The sequence below is a fragment of the Odocoileus virginianus genome, chromosome 1 (assembly GCF_023699985.2).
Source record: "Odocoileus virginianus isolate 20LAN1187 ecotype Illinois chromosome 1, Ovbor_1.2, whole genome shotgun sequence".
In the NCBI taxonomy this organism is placed as follows: Eukaryota; Metazoa; Chordata; class Mammalia; order Artiodactyla; family Cervidae; genus Odocoileus; species Odocoileus virginianus.
Window position 1 is genome coordinate 45,026,369 of NC_069674.1, and position 25,281 is coordinate 45,051,649.

At 39.1% G+C, this 25,281-nt stretch overlaps 1 long non-coding RNA gene across 1 annotated transcript in view; it reads left to right on the forward strand.

Moving 5' to 3' along the window:
• LOC139036053 (uncharacterized) overlaps positions 1-6,532 on the forward strand; it is a 243,050-nt gene extending 236,518 nt beyond the window's left edge. The window contains exons 6-7 of the long non-coding RNA XR_011488771.1: positions 6,163-6,261; positions 6,366-6,532. This is a non-coding gene — a long non-coding RNA (uncharacterized lncRNA). The remainder of the gene's footprint in view (positions 1-6,162; positions 6,262-6,365) is intronic.
• Positions 6,533-25,281: the final 18,749 nt, after the last annotated feature.

Below are 25,281 nucleotides of genomic sequence, written 5' to 3' on the forward strand. Positions count from 1 at the left end.
TGGATCTCTAGAAATAATGTCACTTGCTGTTGCTATTATTTGTGAACATCCATGTAAATAAGTACAAGATTCAATAAATAAGAATGTTTTACCAGTCAGTCATGGTCTACAGAGGGAGGCTTCCCTGGTGGCTCAGATAGTAAAGAATCTGCCCACAATGCAGGAGATCACGGTTTGGTCCTGGGTCGGGAATATCCCCTGGAGAAGGGAATGACAACCCACTCCAATATTCTTGCCTGGAGAATTCCATGAACAGAGGAGCCTGGCAGGCTACAGTCCATGGGGTTGCATAAAGTTGGACATGACTAAACATGCACACATGGATGGTCTATAGAAATATACTCATAATAAAGTGAATGAAATTGCTGCTCTCTTCTATGTATCCAGAATGTATTTTTATCCATTTCTAGAGGTGAGCAGTCTTTTCTGTGCCCAACTTATTTTCTAGATGCTTAGCAAAGTTGCTTTCATAGAACTGACCCTAAAATCTGTTGGGAGAGATTATCTTAAGTGTACATTTCTTTCAACTGCCTTAGTCAGAACCTGTAGGGACCAATTTCTGGATAAAATATATCTCTATCCAGTGGAACAGTGATTCAGCTGCTGATCAATTGCTCTGGTCCAACTCTTGCGTGTTACCTTAACTCTGCATAGACCCATATCTCTTAAACATCTTTCTCATCAAGTCATAGCTGTCAATATCATCCCAAGCTTAGTGTGTAAGTAAGATTTATGACAGAATATTTAGTTTATCAAATACGTGTTATCTACTATATGCTTGGCTTTGTGCTCATTTATATGAAATGTGTTTATGTAAAAAATCATTTAAAATGAAAAAGAAAAAATATACTTACTTAGAATGGTAAGTCTCACATGCCACCTTCTATAGGTAGAAAGTATAGCTTCAAGTATCCACCAGATATTCTCCAAACCTGGAATAGTAGTTTCCATCCAGCAAATTGAAGGCAGGAGAGGGTTACATTAGCAGAGAAGGGCTATAGAGTACATAGGCCGATGCTATCATCAGTCCCGTTAGAGGGGGAAGGGGTGCAGTGAAGAAAGGGGAGGGAGAGTGATATGCCCAGGGATAGTAAAGTTAGAGAAAATTTTTTTCTTATTTGACTAAGGATAAGTCTCTAAGATTTAAATAAAATAAGGGAAGGTAAGTGGCACAAAAACCCCAACCACCAATAAAGGAAATTAGGTGAGTTATAGGGAATACTTGGGCCCCAACTAAAACTTGAAATTTTAAGTATTTATGCTTGGGTAGAAGATTCACTGCTCACCATCCTCCACTCCTCACCCCCTATCCCCCACTCCGTCTCTCCCCACCATTAGCTAATTTTTGTAGGTATTTCAGTAGGAACTAGTGACAAATGAGTGCCCCAAACAGCAGATGTTACAGTTACACCATGAGATTAAACATGGAGAGTCTCCTCCTTTCAGTTCTGTTGAAACCACAACACAATAAATGAGGTACATATTCAGAGAAAGAGGAAAATGACTGTCTTCCTGTTTCTATAATGTTAGGCTTGTAGGCAGTGTGCTTTCTGGGTAATGCCTCATGTCTTAAAACAACACACAAAAAAACTGCTTGGGGCTATTGTGTCATCAGAAAATTATACTTACACTGTGTAATATGTGATTATTGAAAGCTCTCATGGCCATGAGCAGAGCCCTGGCTTGTTTATAGCACCTTTATTTTCTTATATTTGTCACAATTTACTCTCATATGGAAGTGCATTTTTTATAAAGGTAACCATACTATTTCATCCACAAGAAGGCTTTATCAGTAGAGCTATAATTGGTGAGTGGACCTCTAAAATTACTCATACATAGAACTATTGCATTAGTGTAGCCAGAATGCAAACCCACTCACCCGGAAAACGGAAATTACTTGGGGCGGAAAAGTCCTTCTGCTGTGGTAAGGATGAACCTTTTTCTCATTTCAGCTTTCTTTCCCATTTAGCTTTAGTCCCATATCTCTGAAAAGCTCTGTTAATTTATTTTTAAATCACCAAAATGTAATGACTTTAGGTACTTGTCCCAGAGTACCAATCTCATAAAATTTCCATATGTATGTACATTTTGTGGTCAACAGCCAAATGCAAACTTTAGTTACGGGCAACCTATGATGCCACAAGGTGAAATTTCTCTCCTCGTTGATTAAGGAGTCAAGCCCTTTTCTCTTTTGGTTACAGTGGGTGGAAGAAATAATAGCAGCTCAGTTTAAGCCACAAGAGTTCCTTTATTAGTCTTTTTTTAATTATTATTATTTTTATAAATTTGTTGGAGCATAGTTGATTTATAATATTGTGTTAGAATTCAGCAAAGTGAATCAGTTATACATATGTCCACTCCTTTTTTTAGATTCTTTTCCTGTTTAGACCATCACAGACTACTGAGTAGAGTTCCCTGTGCTATACGGCAAGTTCTTCTTAGTTATCTATTTTGTGTATAGTCGTGTGTATATGTCATCTCAGTCTTTCCATTTATCCTTCCTCCCACTTAGCAACTGGTATCCATGTTTGTTTTCTACATCTGTTCTACATCTATGTTTCTGTTTTGTAAATAAGTTCATTTTTACTCAATTTTAAGATTCCACATATAAGCAATATCAAATGTAGTATTTCTCTTTCTGACTTATTTCAGTCTGTATAACAGTCACATCCACATATCTGCAAATGGTATAATTTCCTTCCTTTTTATGGCTGAGTAATATTCCATTGTATATATGTACCACATCTTCTTTGTCCATAACTCTTCACTGGGCATTTAGATTGCTTCCATGTCCTGGGTATTGTGAATAGTGCTACAGTGCACTTTGGAATGAGTACGTCATTTTGAATTATGGTTTTCTCTGGGTAGGTACCCAGGACTGGGATTGCTGGGTCATGTGGTAGTTCTAGTTTTAGTTTTTAAGAAACCTCCATGCTGTTCTCAATAAATTTACATTCCCAACAACAGTGTAAGAAGATTCTCTGTTCTCCACACTCTCTCTAGAATTTAGTTTGTAGATTTTTTTGATGATGACGATTGTGACTAGTGTGAGGTGATACCTCATTTTAGTTTTAACTTGCATTTCTCTAATAATTAGTATGTTGAGCATCTTTACATGTGCCTTTTGACCATAAGAATGTCTTCTTTGGATAAATGTGTATTTAGATCTTCCACCTATTTTTTGATTGGGTTGTTTTTTTGATATTGAGCTGCATGAGTTATTTGTGTATTTTAGAAATTAATTCTCTGTCTGTTGCCTCATTTGCAAATGTCTTGTTTTGTTTATAGTTTTCTTTGCTGTGCAAAAGTTTTTAAGTTTAATTAGATCCCATTTGTTCATTTTTGTTTATATTTTCTTTAAGAGGCATATAAAAAATAGATCTTGCTGTGATTTATGTCAAAAAGTGTTCTGCCTGTGTTTTCCTCTAAGAGGTTTATGGTGTCTGGCCTTACATTTAGGTCTTTGATCCATGTGAAGCTTATTTTTGTGTATGGTGTTAGAGAGTATTCTAATGTGAGACCTGGGACCTGCCTGAGATATGGCAGACAAAGGCTTTAATGCCATAGTCTCCTGGGAGAAACACAGGCCCTTGTTAAGAAACTAACTCTCTCCCTTACATGTCTATCTTTTGTCTTATATATTGGGTATAAATAAAAAGCTGCTTAAATCAAATTCCAGTTTTTAGTTTGATTATTGTTACTTATTTTTCCTTATATTTTAATTTTTTGGTAAATCTAAAAGCAATATATATGTGCTACACACTAGCACATATAATTCAAAGATAGTTTGAATTCATCCCCACTCCTTTAAGCTAAGTATAATAAATTTCCTCTTTCATGATCAAACAAAAATACAAGCATAGGGTGATTTTTTTCTCCAAATTAAACTGTGGTGTGTATATATACACATATATATGTATATGAAATATGTTACAATGTTGTGATTACATATCACAAGACCACAGCATATTTCATTTATCAGTATTACATGTATATTCTCTAGCTATAGCTATGCCTTATTAAAAAGTAGCTGCCTATGCTCTACATTGTGTACAGAAATTTAGTCCCCCATTTCTCTTTACATTCTTTTGCCAATATAGTGTTGCAGTTAACATTCTTATGCATAAATTCTTACATTTCCTTATATTTCTTTCCTTCTCTTAGGTTCCCAAAAAATGGGCTTGCTGAATCAGAAAGAATGAATACTTTCTGTTCAGTTGCTAAGTCGCATCTGACTCTTTGCAACCCAATGGACTACAGCATTCCAGGATTCCCTATCCTTCACTAAGTCCCAGGATTTGCTCAAACTCATGTTCATTGAGTCAATGATGCCATCCAACCATCTTATCCTCTATCCCCGCTTCTCCTTCTGCCCTCAGTCTTTCCCAGCATCAGGGTCTTTTCCAGTGAGCCTGCTCTTTGCATCAGGTGGTCAAAGTATTGGAGCTTCAGCTTCAGCTTCACCATCAGTCCTTCCAATGAATACTCACAGTTTATTTCCTTTGGGAATGACTGGTTTGATCTCCTTGCTGACCAAGATACTCTCAAGGGTCTTCTCCAGCACAGTTTGAATGGGTCAGTTCTCCAGCACTCAGCCTTCTTTATGGTCCAACTCTCACATCTGTACTTGACTGCTGAAAAAACCCATTGCTTTGACTAGATGAACTTTTGTCGGCAAAGTAATGTCTCTACTTTTTAATGTGCTGTCAAGGTTTATCATAGCTTTTCTTCCAAGAAGGAAGCGTTTTATTTCATGGCTACAGTGGCTGTCCACAGTGATTTTGGAGCCCAAGAAAATAAAATTTGTCACTGTTTCCACTTTTTCCCCATCTGTGTGCCTGAAATGATGGGACCAGATGCCATGATATTAGTTTTTTGAATGTTATATTTTAAGCCAGCTTTTTACTCTCCTCTTTCACCCTCATCAAGAGGCTCTTTAGTTCCTCTTCACTTTCTGCCATTAGGGTAGTGTCATCTGCATATCTGAGGTTGTTGATATTTCTCCTGGCAATCTTGATTCCAGCTTGAGCTTCACCCAGCCCAGCATTTCTCATAATAAACTCTGTATAAATTAAATAAGAAGGGGTGAATATATATAGCCTTGATGTACTTGTTTCCCAACTTTGAACCAGTCTGTTGTCCCATGTCCAGTTCTAACTGTTGCTTCTTGTCCTGCATACAGACTTCTCAGGAGACAGGTAAGGAGGTCTGGTAGTTTTATCTCTAAAATTTTTCAGTTTGTTGTAATCCACACAATAAAAGGTTTTAGCATAGTCAATGAAGCAGAAGTAGATATTTTTTTTTAATTCCCTTGCTTTTTCTATCATCTAATAGATGTTGGCAATTTGATCTCTGGTTGCTCTGCCTTTTCTAAATCTAGCTTATATATCTGAAAGTTCTTAGTTCGCATGCTGCTGAAGCCTAGCTTGAAGGATTTTTAGCATAATCTTACTAGCATGTAAAATGAGTGCAGTAGTTTGAACATTCTTTGGCATGGATATTTTAAATATTAGTCAGTGCTTTGCAGGGCTCCCCTGGTGGCTCAGATGGTAAGGAATCTGCCTACAATTCAGGGAACCCAGGTTTAACCCCTGGGTCAGGAAGATCCCATGGAGAAGGGAATGGCTACCCACTCTAGTATTCTTGCCTGGAAAATTCCATGGACAGAGGATCATGGCAGGCTGTAGTCCCTGTGGTCTCAAAGAGTCAGTGGGCATGATGGAGCAACTAACATTTTCACTTTTTCACTTTAAATATCTTGCAGTTCCATCCCAAAACATTATAAAAATTCAGCTTCAGCCAGAAAGCTATGAAAGTATTTGAGTTTCCACATTGTATAAGTCATTGAATTGTATTACTCTTTTAATTTTTATCCATGTCTGGGCAGGGAATATATCCAATGAGATTAGGATATCTTTAAAACACAACGAGGCTTTCAGAGACTTATGCTATTCTGCCAAACAGTCACTTAAGCTGGTTAGAAGGATGTCTTACTAACAAAATTGGGACAAATTAAGCATCAAAAAGAGTAATAGCTGTATTGAATTGAAACGTTTCATATAACATACATATGTATGTGTATCTTCTTCAATTCCTTCACAAAAGGCTATCAGGAATACCTGTAATTGAACAAACTGAATTAATTTTTCTCACTCATTGCAGAAAGGAAGAGTGTACACCATGGGGAAACAAGGTGTGAGGGGGCAGTGAAGGAGGCACTTCACGAAGAAGAAAGAACCTACTATGGACTTCTGGCTTTGGGTAGGTAATTTGGGGGCAGGTCTAAGGATGTTTGTTCTTGATTGGGTGTTGTCAGAAAGCGGAGGCAATGCTATAATTGAATATCTCATAAATTTTATCTGCAGGGAGGGCAGAAGAACAAAGATAAAAACTGAAATGGCTCAAGAAGCAGAAGTCACTCATACTAGCTGCCAGAGAGCAGTGTTTGGTATTTCATGGATTACATGGAGATTTTGAAGTGGATGTTCTGTGAGATTGTTTACTTCCAAGAGGAGAACAGCATGGCGCTGCTGTAAGCATTAGGTCCATCTGTAATGACATGAGGCCTGGCTATGGTTTTGGGGTTATTCTTGACAGCAGGGGCTGCTTGATTTCCAGGTAAATAGGTAGGCAGAGAGCTAGGTGGATACAGAAAAAGAGAAAGCCATCTTTTTTAAAGTAAGAAAGAAAAGAGGAACCTCATGAGTCATCACTGGAGGTAGTTATTAGACCCACTTCTTCCTCTGTAAACTTCTGATAAAGCAGGAGGAATTAGTGAGTTTTCTGCCTTTTTAGTATATATACAGATGTATATATACAGATACAGTATATATACAGATTTCCTCCAGTATCCAAAAGCAGAGCATTCCCTTGAAACTTTTCCTAAGCTGAAATGGCATAAGGTGGAGAAGCAATTACCTAAGGATACATCTTGCTAATGAGTGCACAAAATAAATCAAGATCAAGCTCAGGTGCTCACAGACAGTTCAAAGCTAAAGTGGCCTAATGGTGAGATACTGACCGTGGTTCCAAGAGAAAGAGCTTGGTGGTGCCAGTTTCACTGCTCAGGGTATACACTGTCTCTGTAACCACTGGCTGTGAAACACACTAAATGTGTTTTCGTCTTTCACTATTTCCCTAAAGGCAAAAATCCTCTTCAGATCTCTTTCTATTAGTCAAAACAGGTACCATTATAGATCTATTATAAAAGTGAAGTGACTTGAAGTGAATTTTCAAAAAGCAGGTGATACCTGTACAGAGATCACCTTAATGAAGAGGGACAGGTCTTAGAGAAGAATTCCAGGTAATAAATGTTACACAAATAATAAAAGTTTTGCCATTTTTTAACCCATGATGAAAAAATTCATTCAGGTTAAGATTATCAGTAGATGCCAAAGCAACTGGGGAGAAGGTGAATGGAGAACTGTATGTTTAAATGTTGCCAGAATATCACTTCACAAATAATATACTGATCACAGCTGGGAAACACAGCTTTAAAGTATAGGATGAGGTTATTGCCACTTTGACCCAATGCATAATCCTAGAACCAGTAATAGTGGATACCAGACATTATCTGCCCCCCCTCCCCATATGGTGGGTGTGACCCCTGTGAAATCTTCTTGCCCAATACTTAGCCTAAATCTAATCAAACCTTTAGATCTAATTTCAGTTTACAGAGAACACAGGGACAATAAGGAAAGGTATATGGAAATAAACCAGGAGGTGGGACATTCTGTGATTCAACTGGCCAGTCTCTCTAGCAGATCACTACCATGGAAAAAAGGTGTGGGGATACCACTGAGGATTAAAAGAGATTCAAGAGACATAAGGAGCAGATGAAATAAGTGATTTTTATTGGGTCACACTTTGGATGAATCAGTTGTAAAAGATACTTTAGGGTCAGTTGAAGAAATTAGGCTGGGAATTAGATAATATGAAAGAACTACTGTTTTTTCTGCTAGTTGAAACAGTATTGTGGTTATTTAAGGAAATAAGATATGATAGAAACTACAATAAATTTATTTATTAATTTGAAAAGTATAGTATACCTCTTCATGTTTTCAGAACTTGTATTATATCTCTCAATAAAATTTTATAATTTTTTTACACGTATGTTAAAACTTTCTTTTTCAACTTATAGATAACCGTCACTATAGGGAATAAAGCACTCTCTCATCCTCACTTTTTCATAATCTAATTTAGCACTTCTAAGGCCGACAGTTGCTGTGGGCTTAATATATCAACTCACAATTCTTTCTTGTCTATGCTCTTGTAAGCATTAAGAGAAGTCCAAGCATGAAAATGGAAGTAGGGTACAGATGAATGAGGAAGTAAAACACCTTGAAGAGAGATGTCATTAATAGCATTTTGATATATTAATAGAGAAATGAAAGTCCAATCCTGACAGATAAGAAGGAAAGCTATGCAATAGAAGAAAAGAAAAACAAAGCTGAGCTTCCAAATTAATTTGGGAAGGAAAGAAAACAAAGAAATAACCCCTGGATCAAAAATAAAGTAAAATTACATATTTTCTAGAAAGAGGTAAAGTATAAACAGCTCATAGAAAAGACTATTAGCACAAATACATTTCTAGTCTAAGGAAATTTTAGAGTTCCAAAATTTTTAGAAAAAAATAAGGAAATTAAAAGTAATTTTTCAACCATAAGAAATTAGAAAAAGAAAAACCAAATAAAACAGAAGAAACTAGAATATGGTAAATGATAAAGATAAAGCAGAAATCAACAAAATAGAAAACAAAAAAATGGTACAAAGGAAAAGTAAAACCAAAAGTTGGTTCTATGGGAAAAATAATAGAATAATCTTCTGACGAGTCTGATTGAGGATAAAAAGAACAAATATACACTATGTGAGAAATGAGAACATGAGACTGAATCCTGGATGCTGAAGAGATTATATAAATTAAAAGATAATAGTATATGTAAGTGTAAGGTAATAAATTTAAAAATCTAAGGGAAACAATTTTTTAGTTAAAAAAGTCTACTAGAAGTGATTGAAGAAGCAATACAAAATGTGAACAGACCAATAGAGATGTGAACAATGCAATATTTATTTTTTTAAAAATTGAAACTAGGTTTTTATAGCTGAGCTCTATCTAATCTTTAAGGGAAAACCATTTCAATATTTAATTAAAGCATTCCAGACCACAGGACTCTAGCAAAATCTTAATATTAAAATCTTCAAAAGATAGAACATAAATATGGAAACAGAGCTATTTCACTTATGAATAAAACTATGGGATTTCAAAATAGAATATTATCATGTCAAAGAATAGTAGTGATGATAAAATAGAATTTAGAATGTAAGGATGATACTGTATTAAGAAATCAGTAAAATAAAAACTCCTTGATTAATAGATGCTAAAAAGATATTTGGGTCATTTCAAGAACCATCCTTTGTTTTAAAAAAAAATAAAAGAAATATACAGTTCTTAAAATTGAAGAAGACTGTACCAAAAAAAACAAAAAAGGAAGCAAATGTTTTATTAAATGAGGGAATTTCAAATCAGGAAGAGGAGAGATCTTTGCTACCACTACTATTATTGAATATTATTTTTGGAATTTTAATGAAAGCAATAAGACCAGAAACAGAAATGATCAGTAAACAGGAAAATCTGAAAATTACGTTTTCATCATTAATAAGATTATTTACTGAGAAAACTATCAGAAAGCCAAAATCTGTTTAAATTAATGACATAATTTAGAAATTGGATATAATAATAAATTGCTGTTTTAAAATCCATAGTAATTGTCTGCCCCAGAAATGATAATTAGAAATGAAAAGGTGAGGGTTTGAGACAAATGCTATGGTTCTCTCTTCCTTCTAGTCTCCCTCCTTCTCTCCCTTTCCAGTTCTATCTATCAAAGTACATGAACTTGCAAATAGGATTAGCTGTTACCTGTCTCTTGTTTGTTTGTTTTTTCCAATGGAGAGAGCGTATAATTTAAGAGTACAGATAGAAAAGCAAACTATCTGTTTTTAAACCCAGGCTTTGCCTTTTGCCACCTCTGGGAACCTGGAGGGTACTATTTGGAGATATTTATCTAGATTTTCTTTTGTGCATTTATATGTATGAGTATATGTGCATGTTGTATTCACTTCATCCTTGCTGTCCTTTAGAGATAGATATTCAGAAATGCAGAGATTTAATTTGTTCAACTGTGTTTATGGAGCACCTATCTGTGTACAGGTGCCAATTTAAGTGCTAAAGATATGGCAATAAATAAGACAGACAAGGTCCCTGCTCTCCTTAAGCTGATATTCTAGTGGAGGCAAGTGAGTGAAAGTCCCTCAGTTGTGTCTGACTCTCTGCAACCCCATGGACTATACAGTCCATGGAATTCTCCAGGCCAGAACACTGGAGTGGATAGCCATTCCCTTCTCCAGGGAATCTTCCCAACCCAGGGATCAAACCCAGGTCTCCTATATTGCAAGCTGATTCTTTACCAGCTGAGTCACCGGGAAAGCCTACCAGGGAAGTCACCAGGGAAGAGGAGGAAAAATAGATGGTAAATAGCTAGATCACAGATAAGTAGATGGTGAATAGATACGTAGATAGACACATAGAGTAACTAAATAAGAAAACAATCAGTGATAAATGTTATACAAAGAATTGAAATATTGTGATACTGTTCCAGTTATCTATTCCATGTGTATAACAATCTTTTATAAAGCTTAGTGGCTTAATAGAACCACCATTTTATTATCTAATAATCTCGTGGGTGAGAAATTCAGGGAGGGCTCGGTTGAGTGTCTTCTCCACGTGGGGTTGTCTGGGTGGTATTCAGCTGAGGTTGGTCTCTTACAGATATGTGGTGCCTGCAGGGGCTGGCTGGGAGGCTGGGACTGTTGACTGGAGAGCCTGAACGTAGCCTGCTCATTACAGCAGTGTGCAAGGAAGCCAGGCTTCTTACCTGGCAGCTCAGGGCTCCAGGCGGGGATGTTCTTTAAGTTCGGGCTGAGGCAGAAAAGGAAAGATGACCTCATCAGAAGTAGGTTACCTTTATTCCTTTATTCAGGCAAGGAGGGGCGACAGTCGGCCTAACGACCAGGCTGAGCAGCAAGAGGGATCAGGGAGGCTCCATATTTATAGGGAGGTTTGTGGAAGCGATAAGGAAGCTGATAAGGGATAATCAGGTGGGATATTTTGAGTATTCTTTAGTTGAGATGGCATTTGTAGTTGGGCAAGGGGTGATAAGTCTTCTGGGCAGGTGTAGGGGGTGGAAGGTTTCTGGACAGGGGGTGATAAGTCCCAGATAGATGCAACTGGCCTGGAACATCAGGGGGGGAACTAAAGTTCTGTTTTGTTTTCTCTGCAGTTAGATGATTCAGCAAGGGCCTTTGAGACTGTTGTTTTCTTTTCTAGGCCCAAAAGACTCCTTCATGTTCCAAGAGGCCCAGGCAGATGTTGCAAGGAAACTAGCTTCAGAAGTCCTACAGTGTTGCTTTCACTGCATTCTATTGGTCAAGCAAGTCATTTTAGGCCAGTGCAGATTCCTGGGAAAGGATATTAGACCCTTCCTTTCAAAGTGAAAAATGACTTGAGTGATCAAGAAGGCTGACTGCAGAGGTAAAATTTAAGCTGAGAGCTGAATATTAAGAAGTATTGGACCCTGAAGGTACAAAGAGAAAGCTTATAGTCCTGTCAGAGGGAATAAAGAGCAAGGGCATGCTGTGCCTGAGAAATCAGAAGTGACCGGGAGGGTGATGAGCAAGGCAGTGGTGTGAGATAAGTCAGCAAAGCTACAGGGGATCAGGTTATGTAAGATTTTGTAAGCCTGGCTGAGAAGTTTGGATTTTGTTCTAAATACTTCTTATTCCAAGAATCTCTAGTACTAAAGGGTTTTTAAGCAAAGGCCAATCAAATCCATAGATTCTCTACATAAATGCTGGTCAGGGAACCTGAGGCAAGAGCAGAAGCAGGGCAGCTAGCAGGAATTTGCAATAGTACAAGAAGGGAATGAGCATTGTGGCTGTAGGGAAGGACATATTCAAGATTGGTTTGGGAGGCATTATTGATGAATTACATGATTGGAATGTAGTAAAGTCAAAGATTCAAAAAAATCCCTATCCTGAAAAAAGTTTTAAGGAATCTAAGAGCAGAAAACTTCTCAGTGGTATCTTCTTAATTTCTCTCCTTCTTTACTCCATACAATCCATCACCAAGTCCTGTTCATTCTACCTTCCAAACATATTCCCAGTCCTACTGCTTCTCATCGCTTCTACCACCAGGCGCAGCTTCCAGCAACCTGGGTTATTGTAACTACCTCCTAAGAGGTCTCCTGCCTCTACTCTTGTTCCACCTTGTCAATTTCCCTGAAGCAGTCAGCATGATCTTTTACAAATGTAAATCATATCTCAGGTCTCAAAACTTTCCAATCATTTAGAAAACTTCCTATCATTTAGAATACAATGTAAAGTACTCACCAAGGCCGGCAGGGTCCTTCACCATTCAGCCCCTGGGTCTGTTAGCCTCACCCCCACTCTCCTCCTTGTCACTCTGCTAACCCTGGCAGTACTATTTGGATCACAGGGAGAATACAGCTGCCTCAGGGCCCTTGCACTTCCTGCCCTCTCTGCCTGGAATGCTTTTCTGAGTTATTCACCTGGTCCCCAACTTCATTCAAATATCTCATCTCCAGAGACACCTACTCTGACCTAAGTTCCTCACCCCCTCACTATCTAGCTCCTTAACCCTCTTTTATAAATCTTCATTGAACAAATTACCCAGCTGAAATTATATTTCATTTGTTGATCTGTTAAATGTGTATCTGTTATTTATTTAGTATACATCTTGTCTATTGGCATGTAAATTCCACAAGGAAAGCAGGCTGACTCTCTGGCTCATTGGTATATACTCTGGGCCCAGAACTGTGCCTGGTATAGTGACATTTGTAGAAATTAATAGAAGAATAAATGTCAGCTATTATCATTGTTAATATTATTATGAGTCACTTGCCATATACTCTCTTTTTTTTCCTTCTAAATTCCTTCTTTTCATACCCATTGCTATCACCTGAATACAGACCTCTCTCACTCCACACATGACAACCACTGAAGCCTTCTTCCTGGGCTTCAGAAATCTAGTTACTCTCCTTCTCCAGGCATCTGCTGTGTGACTGCCTAGTCACTCTTTCTGAAACACTGCGTAATTATTTCAAATCTCCTTTCTAACAGCCTGAGTCTAATCACAGTATAGCCTTGCAGTCATTTCCCTCATAGTTGGTCTCTCTCAATCTTCTTTTCCAGCTGCATTTCCCATTACTTCCTCGTATGAACCCTTGCACCCGGACAGACTATTACACTTGTTTGTCTGTTAGTTGACTTTCACCATTTGACCCATCTATCCCAAACCTCCCCTGCTATTCAAAGTCAAGCTCAAATCTCACATCCTTGGCGACTGTCCCAGAAGCAAGCACACACTCTTCTATATATAGTCTTACATTTATTTCCCTATTTGGACCTGTATTGGCTCAGTCTTTTATTATACTGACTATATACTTTGTGTATGAATGTATAGGTATTCTCAGTCCTGTCTTCACAGGTATAGAGCCGGTATGTCCAATCTGTATACTTTAGCTTAAAGTTTTAGTCATGTCCACTTTAGCTTAAGATTCTCAGTTTTATTCCTGCCCTGTCTCTTATTATGTGTACTTGGACATATTCTATAATCTCTCCAAGTTTCTGTTTCCATTTCAGTAAAATGGGGATAATCGTCTCTTTCTCATAGTGCTGTCATTAGAATTGGATGAGTTCAAATGCGGTGATTAATACACAGTGGGCCCCAATTAATTGTTATTTCTTTTTGTGTTTCCCACAGTGCCACTTCATAGTATGGTTGATGGCTTTGCAAATAGGCAGGGAAATACCTGCAGTAGGCATTATACAACCCACTAGCCATGTCCTGCATATTTCATAAAGACTACCACTTTAAAATAAATGTATATTCCCAGTGCCTTCCTATTCCTGTCTTGCTTTGGATATTATTGTTTTCACTTGATTGATGACACCCGAGTCCATCTGGGTGACTCTAAGCTCTCCCTAAATGTTCCCACTTCTGTGGGAGTACCAGTCATGGTGTCTTTCCCACAGAGAGCATTTCAGTAATGCATGACGATGGGAATGAGGATAGGAATGACCACTTTTTCAGCCAGATTTCTGGAAGGTAAATGATTCATGCCATGTGGTTCCAGAAATAAGATACAAGGGAAATGTAGCTGCCAACATCAATATAACCCCATTTATACCCACAGATTAATGGTATCTGGAACAATACAACTTAGACTGAAATAATTTTTGCACATTGGTTTATGTAGTTCTTTTGTACTGTAGTTAGCAAGGTAATCCATCTAAATTTTAAGGCATGTTTTCCCCCCATCTTGTTCTAAATGTATTTTATAAGTTATATTCAGAGTAGAGGTCTTTGAACTTATTTTTATGATATAAACTGCTTTGGTAGTCTCGTGAAACTCCTCCTTAGAAAAATGTTTTTGAATGCATAACAAAAAAATGTAGGATTCCAAAGAAAAATTTCCATATTTAAAAACAATAATAAAAGCTTTTAATGTTTTAATGTGATATAAAATATATGCATATATATATTTATACTTAATGCATTAAGTAATGAAATCTAGCAGTGGGTCTAATAAAGTGGTGTATCTAGTAAACACCACACTTTTGAAGTTTCATTAGCACAGTGCTCTTTTGAAGTTTCCATATCAACTTTTATGTGATGTGAAACTTGTAATTTCTACTATTGTCAAAGTCAGAGGTACTGCTAACATGGCCATGGTCACTGCCCACCTTGATAAGTGAAGGAAATGGCAAATTGAAGTTAAAGATTAGTGATAACAGAGATGTATTTTTCATTCAGGTTTGTGTACATCCTGAATTCTATCTACAAACCCCTTGTTAAGAACTCTTGCTAGGATCTCCTAAGCCCTCTTTCAACTGAAACAGTAACAAAGGCAGCATGAGACTAAACTGTTCAGATGTATGGTTTCACAGGAGTCAGATCATATCACACCTCCTAACTCCTCATCTCATGCCATGAAAAATTCTCGATAAAGATTAATGGGCCAGAGAGGGAGAGACAGAGCCACTCCATATTGAGGAGATGAGAAGAACGTTCTAGGAGACTCTAAGAGTCCTGAAGAGCTAAGCTGGCTCTAAGCTTTCCCTGAAGACATGCCCATAGAGTACCCTCTCCTCCACCCACAAAGTTGGCCTGTTGCACACTGAGCATTCAGCCTTTGGAGGCACATTCTCTGGTCAATGCCTCAGGCATCTGTCTTGTGCACACCTCCTCCTCACATGGACCACCCACTAGAAGAGAGGGCTTGAACACTCCCAGAGTAGTCAAAGTCCTACCTTTTTGGCCAAAGTTGACTGAATAGAATTGATGCTATATAGGTAAAGATGCTTTCTGGAACCTGGTCCAATCTGCTGGATCTGGTCCAACCAGGCCAGATAGAGTCTAAAGGGGACACTAATGATGATAGCTACAGAAAATATCTGAAAATTAAATACAAACCCCACCCAGATGGGTGCAAGTTATTTAGAAGAGTTATAGTAGTTGCAGTCAGGTGCATACTTGGATACCTCCAGCTTCAGTAACACTGCAGGATTTTGGACTGTTAAGCAAATCAAGGGAATAATTTACAGACTGAAGCTATGCTTGCAGGTGTAGGCCTGGAAAAGCCTTGTCATTATCAAGAGTGGAGGCTCTGGCTCCAAGACAGCTTCCTGGGCAGTGTTGGGCCAAGAAATAATGAAAAGCTAGCAGAAGATAGCATTTCAGTGGCTTGCCCTCTCAGTCACTCTTGTGATCCCAGAGAAGCCACACCTATTTGAAGAGAGAATTGTAATTATAGTAACAAAGATTGAACTTGTTCAGTGCTTTAAGGGAAAAGTGACATAGGGGCAGTGAGAAATGTAGCTTATTACACAGGTCCTAAAGTCCTCTCCCGGAGAAGGCAATGGCACCCCAATCCAGTACTCTTGCCTGGAAAATCCCATGGACAGAGGAGCCTGGTACGCTGCAGTCCATGAGGTCGCTAAGAGTTGGACACAACTGAGCGACTTCCCTTTCACTTTTCACTTACATGCATTGGAGAAAGAAATGGCAACCCACTCCAGTGTTCTTGCCTGGAGAATCCCAGAGATGTGGGAGCTTGGTGGGCTGCCGTCTATGGGATTACACAGAGTCGGACACGACTGAAGTGACCTAGCAGCAGCAGCAGCAGCAAAGTCCTCTCCACTCTCCCTAAGTGCTAGGAGGTCCTAAGAGATTTCTGGGGGAGAGAAGAAGATAAGGTTGATGACAGCATGGTGAAGCCTTCTCACTGGTCCCAGCCTCTTTGAGTCCTCATGGAAATATGTGTGAAATTTTGGCTTAACAGTAGACATTTGAGACCCTACTTAAGAGAGGAAAAGAGAGGAATGGAGGCTCAGCTCCTCCATTTTGCATATGGGAGACTAGGACTCAGAGGTAAAGTGATGTGACTTAGATGCGACATTTTAGGGCAAATAATACAAGACTAAACTGAAGGTTTTCTGATCTCTGATCATTGTGCTCTTTCCATTATTTAGAAAAAAGTCTGAGCAAACCACAACCACTGTTTATATCTTGGCCTTCATTGCTCAATCTCAGGAGCAGTAATGAAGGATGAAGATCAACCTGGAGCAGATTGGACCAGGTTCCAGAAGGCACAGACCTAGTAGGTACACATTGTAAATTAACTCATTCAAAACCCATTTGCATACCTTGTCTCCCTATACTATAAAGCTGGAAAGTTAAAACTTTCCTTCCCAGACTCCCTTGAAGCTAGAAGAAACCATGTTAGATCTGGGGAGTAAGACATAAGCTCAAGTCAGCTGGTTCTGCCTCTTCTGCTGCTTCTTTCTCTCTGACTAGAATATGAACTTGATACTACAGGGGTATCCATCATTCTCAGGATGCTGGGGCAAGCCCCTTGATGATATTTCAAGGTGATGTACTAGCCCTGATTTGCTTAAACCCAGACTTCTTCTCACTGGGGTAAAGAAATCCCTTCCTTTAGGGAGTAAGTCCATACTCATTAGATTTTATTGTACTTGTGTTGAGCATAACCCTAACTTGTTTCTCAGTCTGTGAATCAAAACTGGACTCAAGGATGGCAAATATACACTAAAACAGATTTTAGCAGGATAAATCCATGTGCCAACTGAGTTTAATGTTGAATGGTATGTAATATTAGTTAGCAAAGAGATCCAATTTAAGAAGGTAAGAAAACTGTCTAGATATGAAATGCCGTTTGTATGAAGTGGTTTTGAATGCATACAGTATGACCTGTGGATATGTCTTGGTAGGATAACTCTCCAGCATTAAATAATCAAGGAACCATGATTCAAGGCCATCATTACTTATTTGGAGCCATCTATCCTTGTTCCTCTTGTAAACATGAAACAAAATGGCCACCAGAAGGTGTGGGCAAGGAAACACTGAGGTGAAAACATGTCTGCAAACCAGACTGCTCTAAGGGTTGTCACAGTGGGGCCTGAGCTAGGCTATGACCTGTTGGAATAAGAGGGGATACAACACAGCCTTAAAATGAGATTAGAGAACTTTGGTTTCTTGGCCTAATTTCATCCCACTGGAGACAATTATCTTGTGAGGTGATATTAGCTGTAGCATTAACGTTTAAAGACTAATGTTCTCATGGGTAGACAGCTGTGGGTTTCTGAGTCAGAATTCTCTGATGGTTTGGTGAGAGCGGCTCAAGGAACATGCAGTGTGTACTTCATTTATTCCTAAAGGGCTTCTTACTTAGCTGTGTATTAAACAACCTCCATCAGGGACTAATAAGTTAAAAAAAAAAAGGACAGGGTGAATCTGAATTGAAAAACAGACTTTAATCAACTAAAATCAATGTTTCCAAATGTAAAATCAACAACTGCTCAGATAAGAAAGGGGACAATTAAAAAAGATAAAATTAAGAATATCATGCAGTAACATTCCTTGGAAAGCTTGCAAACTGATCCATCCTTATGGTACTAAAATATATTTATAAAACCTAACTGTTACTTCCCAATACTGAAAATCCCTCAGATTTCTGTAAGGGAAAAAACAGGTATTTTAAAATTTGAACTCTAAAGTTTTTGAAAGTAAAAAGAACTTTCCTTGAACCAACACTGAACCAACTAGAACCAAGGGTGCTCTGAAAAATACTTCTGATGAGCTCATCAGAGTTTGAAAGATCTATGAAAACAGACTTCAGATAACTCCTATCAGTTTAATTAAAAACAACAGGATTTTTCTAGCCTCATTTTGGGTTCATTCATTAAATATGCTCTGCCTTATGGCTCAGTTGATTTTCATTTCCCTGGGATTCCAGTCCTACTAAGGACCAAGCATGTATTTTCACTTTGGAAAGAGTCCCTTTCATCCTGTCTTGAGGCAAGATGGAGGGACCAGAAATTTAAGTGGACACATTCATCAGCCTAGCCTCAGGAAAGCCTCTGATCCACCACCAATCACAGAGGTAGCCCCTCTACCTCATCCATAAAAGTACATACCCTCTTTCAGAAAACATTCTGTCTCATTCATTACTAGTTGACACATCTTTGGGGAAGGAAATATGGCAAGAGCTATCAACACTTCAAATGCATGCTTTCTTTGACCAAGAAATTCCATTCCTAGAAATCCAACAGTTGCATCTGCCTACATGGGCAAAAACTAATATCCAAAGTTACTCATTGATATATTTTTTGTAGTACAAGAAGATAGAGGGGGGGAAAGTAAATGTTCAGTAAGAAAAGACAAAGTAAATAAATTTTCTTCTTTAAAAAGATGTCAATATGTCTGGAAGCAGAGTTGGGACTAGTCTCTAGTTCAAACTCCTTACACCTAGATGATGCAGCAGACAAAGGAAAGAATCTAGGTCTTGGTGACATAACTGAACTGCAGAATTAACTTTTAGTAGAGATGCCCTATCTTTTGGCTTCTGATTTTGTGAGATTATAAATTTTCATCATGATTTTAGACAACAGAACCTGATTTCTCTTACTTTCAGCAAATCATCCCAAGAGGGTATCCTATGCAGAGGAAGGTTTGGGGAAAGGCCCTGAGATGATGCTCCTACAGGTAAGGTGGAGGGAGTTCCATGGCTCTGTATGCACTGTCAAACTCTGAGATATCAGCTGCTATCCCAACATCTTATATCTTTAATAATGGTCCCCTATTTCCCACATGCAATTTTCCATCAGTTTAAATGAACCCATGGAAGTAACTAGATGAGGGGAAACACCTCACAGTTCAGCTCAGTTCAGTCCCTCAGTAGTGTTCGACTCTTTGCAACCCCATGAATCACAGCACACCAGGCCACCCTGTCCATAACCATCTCCCGGAGTTCACTCAAACTCATGTCCATCGAGTCAGTGATGCCATTCAGCCATTGCATCCTCCATCATCCCCTTCTCATCCTGCCCCCAATCCCTCCCAGCATCAGGGTCTTTTCCAATGAGCCAACTCTTCACATGAGGTGGCCACAGTATTGGAGTTTCAGCTTCAGCATCAGTCCTTCCAATGAACACCCAGGACTGATGTCCTTTAGGATGGACTGGTTGGGTCTCCTTGCAGTCCAAGGGACTCTCAAGAGTCTTCTCCAACACCACAGTTCAAAAGCATCAATTCTTCAGTGCTCAGCTTTCTTCACAGTCCAACTCTCACATCCATACATGACCACTGGAAAAACCATAGCCTTGACTAGACAGACCTTTCTGGCAAAGTAATGTCTCTGCTTTTTGATATGCTATCTAGGTTGGTCATAACTTTCCTTCCAAGGAATAAGCATCTTTTAATTTCATGGCTGCAGTCACAATCTGCAGTGATTTCGGAGCCCAGAAAAATAAAGTCTGACACTGCTTCCACTGTTTCTCCATCTATTTCCCGTGAAGTGATGGGACCAGATGCCATGATCTTAGTTTTCTGAATGTTAAGCTTTAAGCCAACTATTTCACTCTCCTCTTTCACTTTCATCAAGAGGCTTTTTAGTTCCTCTTCACTTTCTGCCATAAGGGTGGTGTCATCTGCATATCTGAGGTTATTGATATTTCTCCTGGCAATCTTGATTCCAGCTTGTGCTTCATCCAGCCCAGCATTTCTCATGATGTACTCTGCATGTAAGTTAAATAAGCAGGGTGACAATATACAGCCTTGACGTACTCCTTTTCCTATTTGGAACCAGTCTGTTGTTCCATGTCCAGTTCTAACTGTTGCTTCCTCACCTGCATACAGGTTTCTCAAGAGGCAGGTCAGGTGGTCTGGTATTCCCATCTCTTTCAGAATTTTCCACAGTTTATTGTGATCCACACAGTAAAGGCTTTGGCATAGTGAATAAAGCAGAAATAGATGTTTTTCTGGAACTCTCTTGCTTTTTTGATGATCCAGTGGATGTTGGCAATTTGATCTCTGGTTCCTCTGCCTTTTCTAAAACCATCTTGAACATCTGGAAGTTCACAGTTCACGTATTGCTGAAGCCTGGCTTGGAGAATTTTGAGCATTACTTTACCAGCGTGTGAGATGAGTCCAATTGTGCAGTAGTTTGAGCATTCTTTGGGATTGCCTTTCTTTGGGATTGGAATGAAAACAGACCTTTTCCATTCCTGTGGCCACTGCTGAGTTTTCCAAATTTGCTGGCATATTGAGTGCAGCACTTTCACAGCATCATCTTTCAGGATTTGAAATAGCTCAACTAGAATTCCATCACCTCCACTAGCTTTGTTTGTAGTGATGCTTTCTAAGGCCCACTTGACTTCACATTCCAGGATATCTGGCTCTAGGTGAGTGATCACAACATCGTGATTATCTAGGCCATGAAGGTCTTTTTTGTACAGTTCTGTGTATTCTTGCCACCTCTTTTTAATATCTTTTGCTTCTGTTAGGTTCATACCATTTCTGTCATCTATCAAACCCATCTTTGCATAAAATGTTCCCTTTGTATCTCTAATTTTCTTGAAGAGATCTCTAGTCTTTCCCATTCTATTGTTTTCCTCTATTTCTTTGCATTGATCACTGAGGAAGGTTTTTTTATCTCTCCTTGCTATTCTTTGGAACTCTGCATTCAAATGGGAATATCTCTCATTTTCTCCTTTGCTTTTCACTTCTCTTCTTTTCACAGTTATTTGTAAGGCCTCCTCAGACAACCATTTGCCTTTTTGCCTTTCTTTTCCATGGGGATGGTCTTGATCCCTGTCTCCTGTACATGTCACGAACCTCTGTCCATAGTTCATCAGGCACTCTGTCTATCAGATCTAGTCCCTTAAATCTATTTCTCACTTCCACTGTATAGTCATAAGGGATTTGATTTAGGTCATACCTGAATGGTCTAGTGGTTTTCCTTACTTTCTTCAAGTTAAATCTGAATTTGGCATTAAGGAGTTCATGATCTGAGCCACAGTCAGCTCCTGGTCTTGTTTTTGCTGACTGTATAGAGCTTCTCCATCTTTGGCTGCAAAGAATATAATCAATCTGATTTTGGTGTTGACCATCTTGTGATGTCCATGTGTAGAGTCTTCTCTTGTGTTGTTGGAAGAGGGTGTTTGCTATGAGCAGTGTGTTCTCTTGGCAAAACTCTATTAGCCTTTTCCCTGCTTCATTCCGTACTCCAAGGCCAAATTTGCCTGTTACTCCAGGTGTTTCTTGACTTCCTACATTTGCATTCCAGTCCTCTATAATGAAAAGGACGTCTTTTGGGGGTGTTAGTTCTAAAAGGTCTTGTAGGTCTTCATAGAACCGTTCAACTTCACCTTCTTCAGTGTTACTGGTTGGGGCATAGGCTTGGATTACCGTAATATTGAATGGTTTGCCTTGGAAATGAACAGAGATAATTCTGTCATTTTTGAGATTGCATCCAAGTATTGCATTTCGGACTCTTTTGTTGACTATGATGGCTACTCCATTTCTTCTAAGGGATTCTTGCTCACAGTAGTAGATATAATGGTCATCTGAGTTAAATTCACCCATTCCAGTCCATTTTCATTTGCTGATTCCTAGAATGTCAACATTCACTCTTGCCATCTCCTGTTTGACCACTTCCAATTTGCCTTGATTCATGGACCTAACATTCCAGGTTCCTACACAATATTGCTCTTTACAGCATCGGACCTTGCTTCTATCACCAGTCACATCCACAACTGGGTGTTGTTTTTGCTTTGGCTCCATCCCTTCATTCTTTCTGGAGTTATTTCTCCACTGATCTCCAGTAGCATATTGGGCACCTACCAACCTGGGGAGTTCCTCTTTCAGTATCCTATCATTTTGCCTTCTCATATTGTTCATGGGGTTCTCAAGGCAAGAATACTGAAGTGGTTTGCCATTCCCTTCTCCAGTGGACCACGTTCTGTCAGACCTCTCCACCATGACCCATCCGTCTTGGGTGGCTCCACATGGCATGGCTTAGTTTCATCGAGTTAGACAAGACTGTGGTCCGTGTGATCAGATTGGCTAGTTTTCTGTGATTATGGTTTCAGTGTGCATGCCCTTTGATGCCCTCTTGCAACACCTACCGTCTAACTTGGGTTTCTCTTACCTTGGACGTGGGATATCTATTCATGGCTGCTCCAGCCAAGCGCAGCTGCTGCTACTTAGCTTGGAGGAGTATCTCCTCACGGCTGCCCCTCCTGACCTTGAACGTGGAGTAGCTCCTCTTGGCTCTCCTGCGCATGCGCAGCCACCGTTCCTTGGATGTGGGATAGCTCTTCTCAACCACTGCCCCTGACCTTGGGCATGGGGTACCTCCTCTCACCTCACCTCACCTCACAGAGGCCTGCATTTCCCATCTCTGAGACTCAAGAGACCCAATATGTGGCAGCTAAATTCCTGACTTAGCATTGTTTCTGATATGGTCCCACTCAGAGTTTTTACTTTTAGCTCTCAGGATCTTTTCCAGTTACTTCACTCAGAAAAGAATTTATTAAAGGTTAGACTCTTTGGGACTAAGTGCTAAAAAAAAAAGACTCTAGATGGAGCTTCAATAAACAACCCCTCAAATATCATCACAGAAACAGACCACCAAGAACACTGCTATCTTTGCCTCAGGCAGGAAATTGCAGACTCTGGAATCTTCCATCATGGCCATCTGCTCCAGGCCACTCTGTTCCTGTTCTGTTTGGGTCAGGAAGAGTATATTCACACTTGTTTCCCTCCCCACATAACTTAGTTCTTTCACAACTCAAGGTTGTTTAAAACTTTTATTATGTTTAATAATATCCTGGAGAATTGAACATCTTTATTCAGTTTTAAGGCTTCCCTGGTGGCTCAGATGGTAAAGAATCCGCCTGCAATGCAAGAGACCTGGGTTCAATCCCTGGGTGGGGAAGATCCCCTAGAGAAGGAAAGAAGAGGAGGCAACCCCCTCCAGTATTCTTTCCTGGAGAATCCCCATGGATAGAGGAGCCTGGCATGCTACTGTCCATAGGGTCACAAAGAGTTGGACACGACTGAGTGACTAAGCCTAGCATTCAGGTTTGAATCAAGATCTCAAACAACTGGATCTGAACTAAGCCACATCTGAATCCTAGTAGTAAGTGAGGCTGGGAAGCTAATGATTACCTGCCAGCCTCTGGAGTCCTGGGAACTGGAGGTATCCTGCAGTGGGTCTCCAGGAACATCCAATCCACAATATCCACAGTCCCCAAAGTGGAAACAATATAGCCTCACACCAAAAATGGAACTGTTTTCAAACTCAGCTCTATTAGGAATGAAGATAAGACTCCTCAAGGGGCCTACCAGGTAGTCAATGCTATCACCTGAGGGGCAAGCTGCTCTACACAGCATTTTAACCAGCTACAAAAAAAGAAATCAATACTTGCCTAGAAAGTCTGCTTTCAATGTGGTCAAATGTGCTCTTATCCCTACAATCACATTTAAGGTTCTCTTTTCAGCAAAGTAAGTGTTCTGCTATTGCATGGGTTGTTGTGACTAGAAGCACGGGACTTGAGTTAATATATCAACAACTTATTAGAAACTGTGGTGAAAAAAACACAAAGCCAGTGTCAACTCAGCATTGTGGGTGCTATTTTGGAATCTTCAGTTTCTTCCCACATATGCAAAGTGGAGGAGAGAATTGCAGCAATTATCAGAATACTTTCAAATTTTAAAAATGATATTTTCCTATAATTATCTAGATATTTCAGATAAATTTGGGGGTAATTTTGGTCCAAACAATCTTTATAATTGCCCAAATTCTCTTGTACATGTACTTCTAGACACTGCTAAAAATACATAGCAATCAAAGCAGTGCTGTTGGTAAACCCTGTTTCAATTTCACAGAAAAGCTGGGAAAGAAATACAGGAATCAAGAAACTTCTCTTCTCTCAAATGTAATAAAATGCAGAAAAATCTGTAAGAATAGCAAAAAAAAAAAAGTCAGAAACATCCAAACTAAGGAAGAAGCACAGCCTCATAATGTCACCATTTAAAAATAATATCTACTGAGGAAAGATTCTAGAAATTGACTGTAGCTTCTACTTGACTCCTCCAGAAGCTGAACAATGGATAAAAATGTGAAGAAATAAAGTCCTTAAAAAATGAACTCTACCTCTCATTTGGAGGGTAGTGGGCCAATGGTGTGAAGGATGGGGTTTGGAAATGAAGCTCAGAAGAAAAATATCAGGAGTCTCTTTAAATGGTTGCCTGTCTCAGTGTGAGAGAAAAATGACTCATTCATTAGAAATGGGAAGAACTACTAAGAACTGGCACTTTGTTTTACTATCTAAGAGAAACACAGGATATAACTAGTAAAGGGACACATGTGATGAATTCCTAGTTTGTGTATTTTTTTTAATGCCTTTTCCACCCATATCCCAGAAGGAAACGGGAGATAAATAGAGAAGAGGGGAGGAAGTTATGGCTAAGGCAGTTTGTCTTTGAGAAATGAAGAGGCACTGGATTTCCCCAGCATCTGTTGAACAACCTAAAAACCAAATATTTTTATCACTGGATCAGATGCACCCTTAACTAATCTGTTAGCAAAGAAGAAGCAGGAGTGGCAACTAGGTGGGCAGTCAAAATAACAGTCATTATTGAGTTCAGAGTATTCTAACTTGTTACAAGAATCACTGGAAGAAACAAAACAGATCATACACTTTCTAAAATGCTAGAAATAGCATATAAAGAAACTATCATAGGTTCCAACAACACAAGAGATGATTCTACACATGGACATCACCAAATGGTCAATACCCAAATCAGACTGATTGCATTCTTTGCAGCCAAAGATGGAA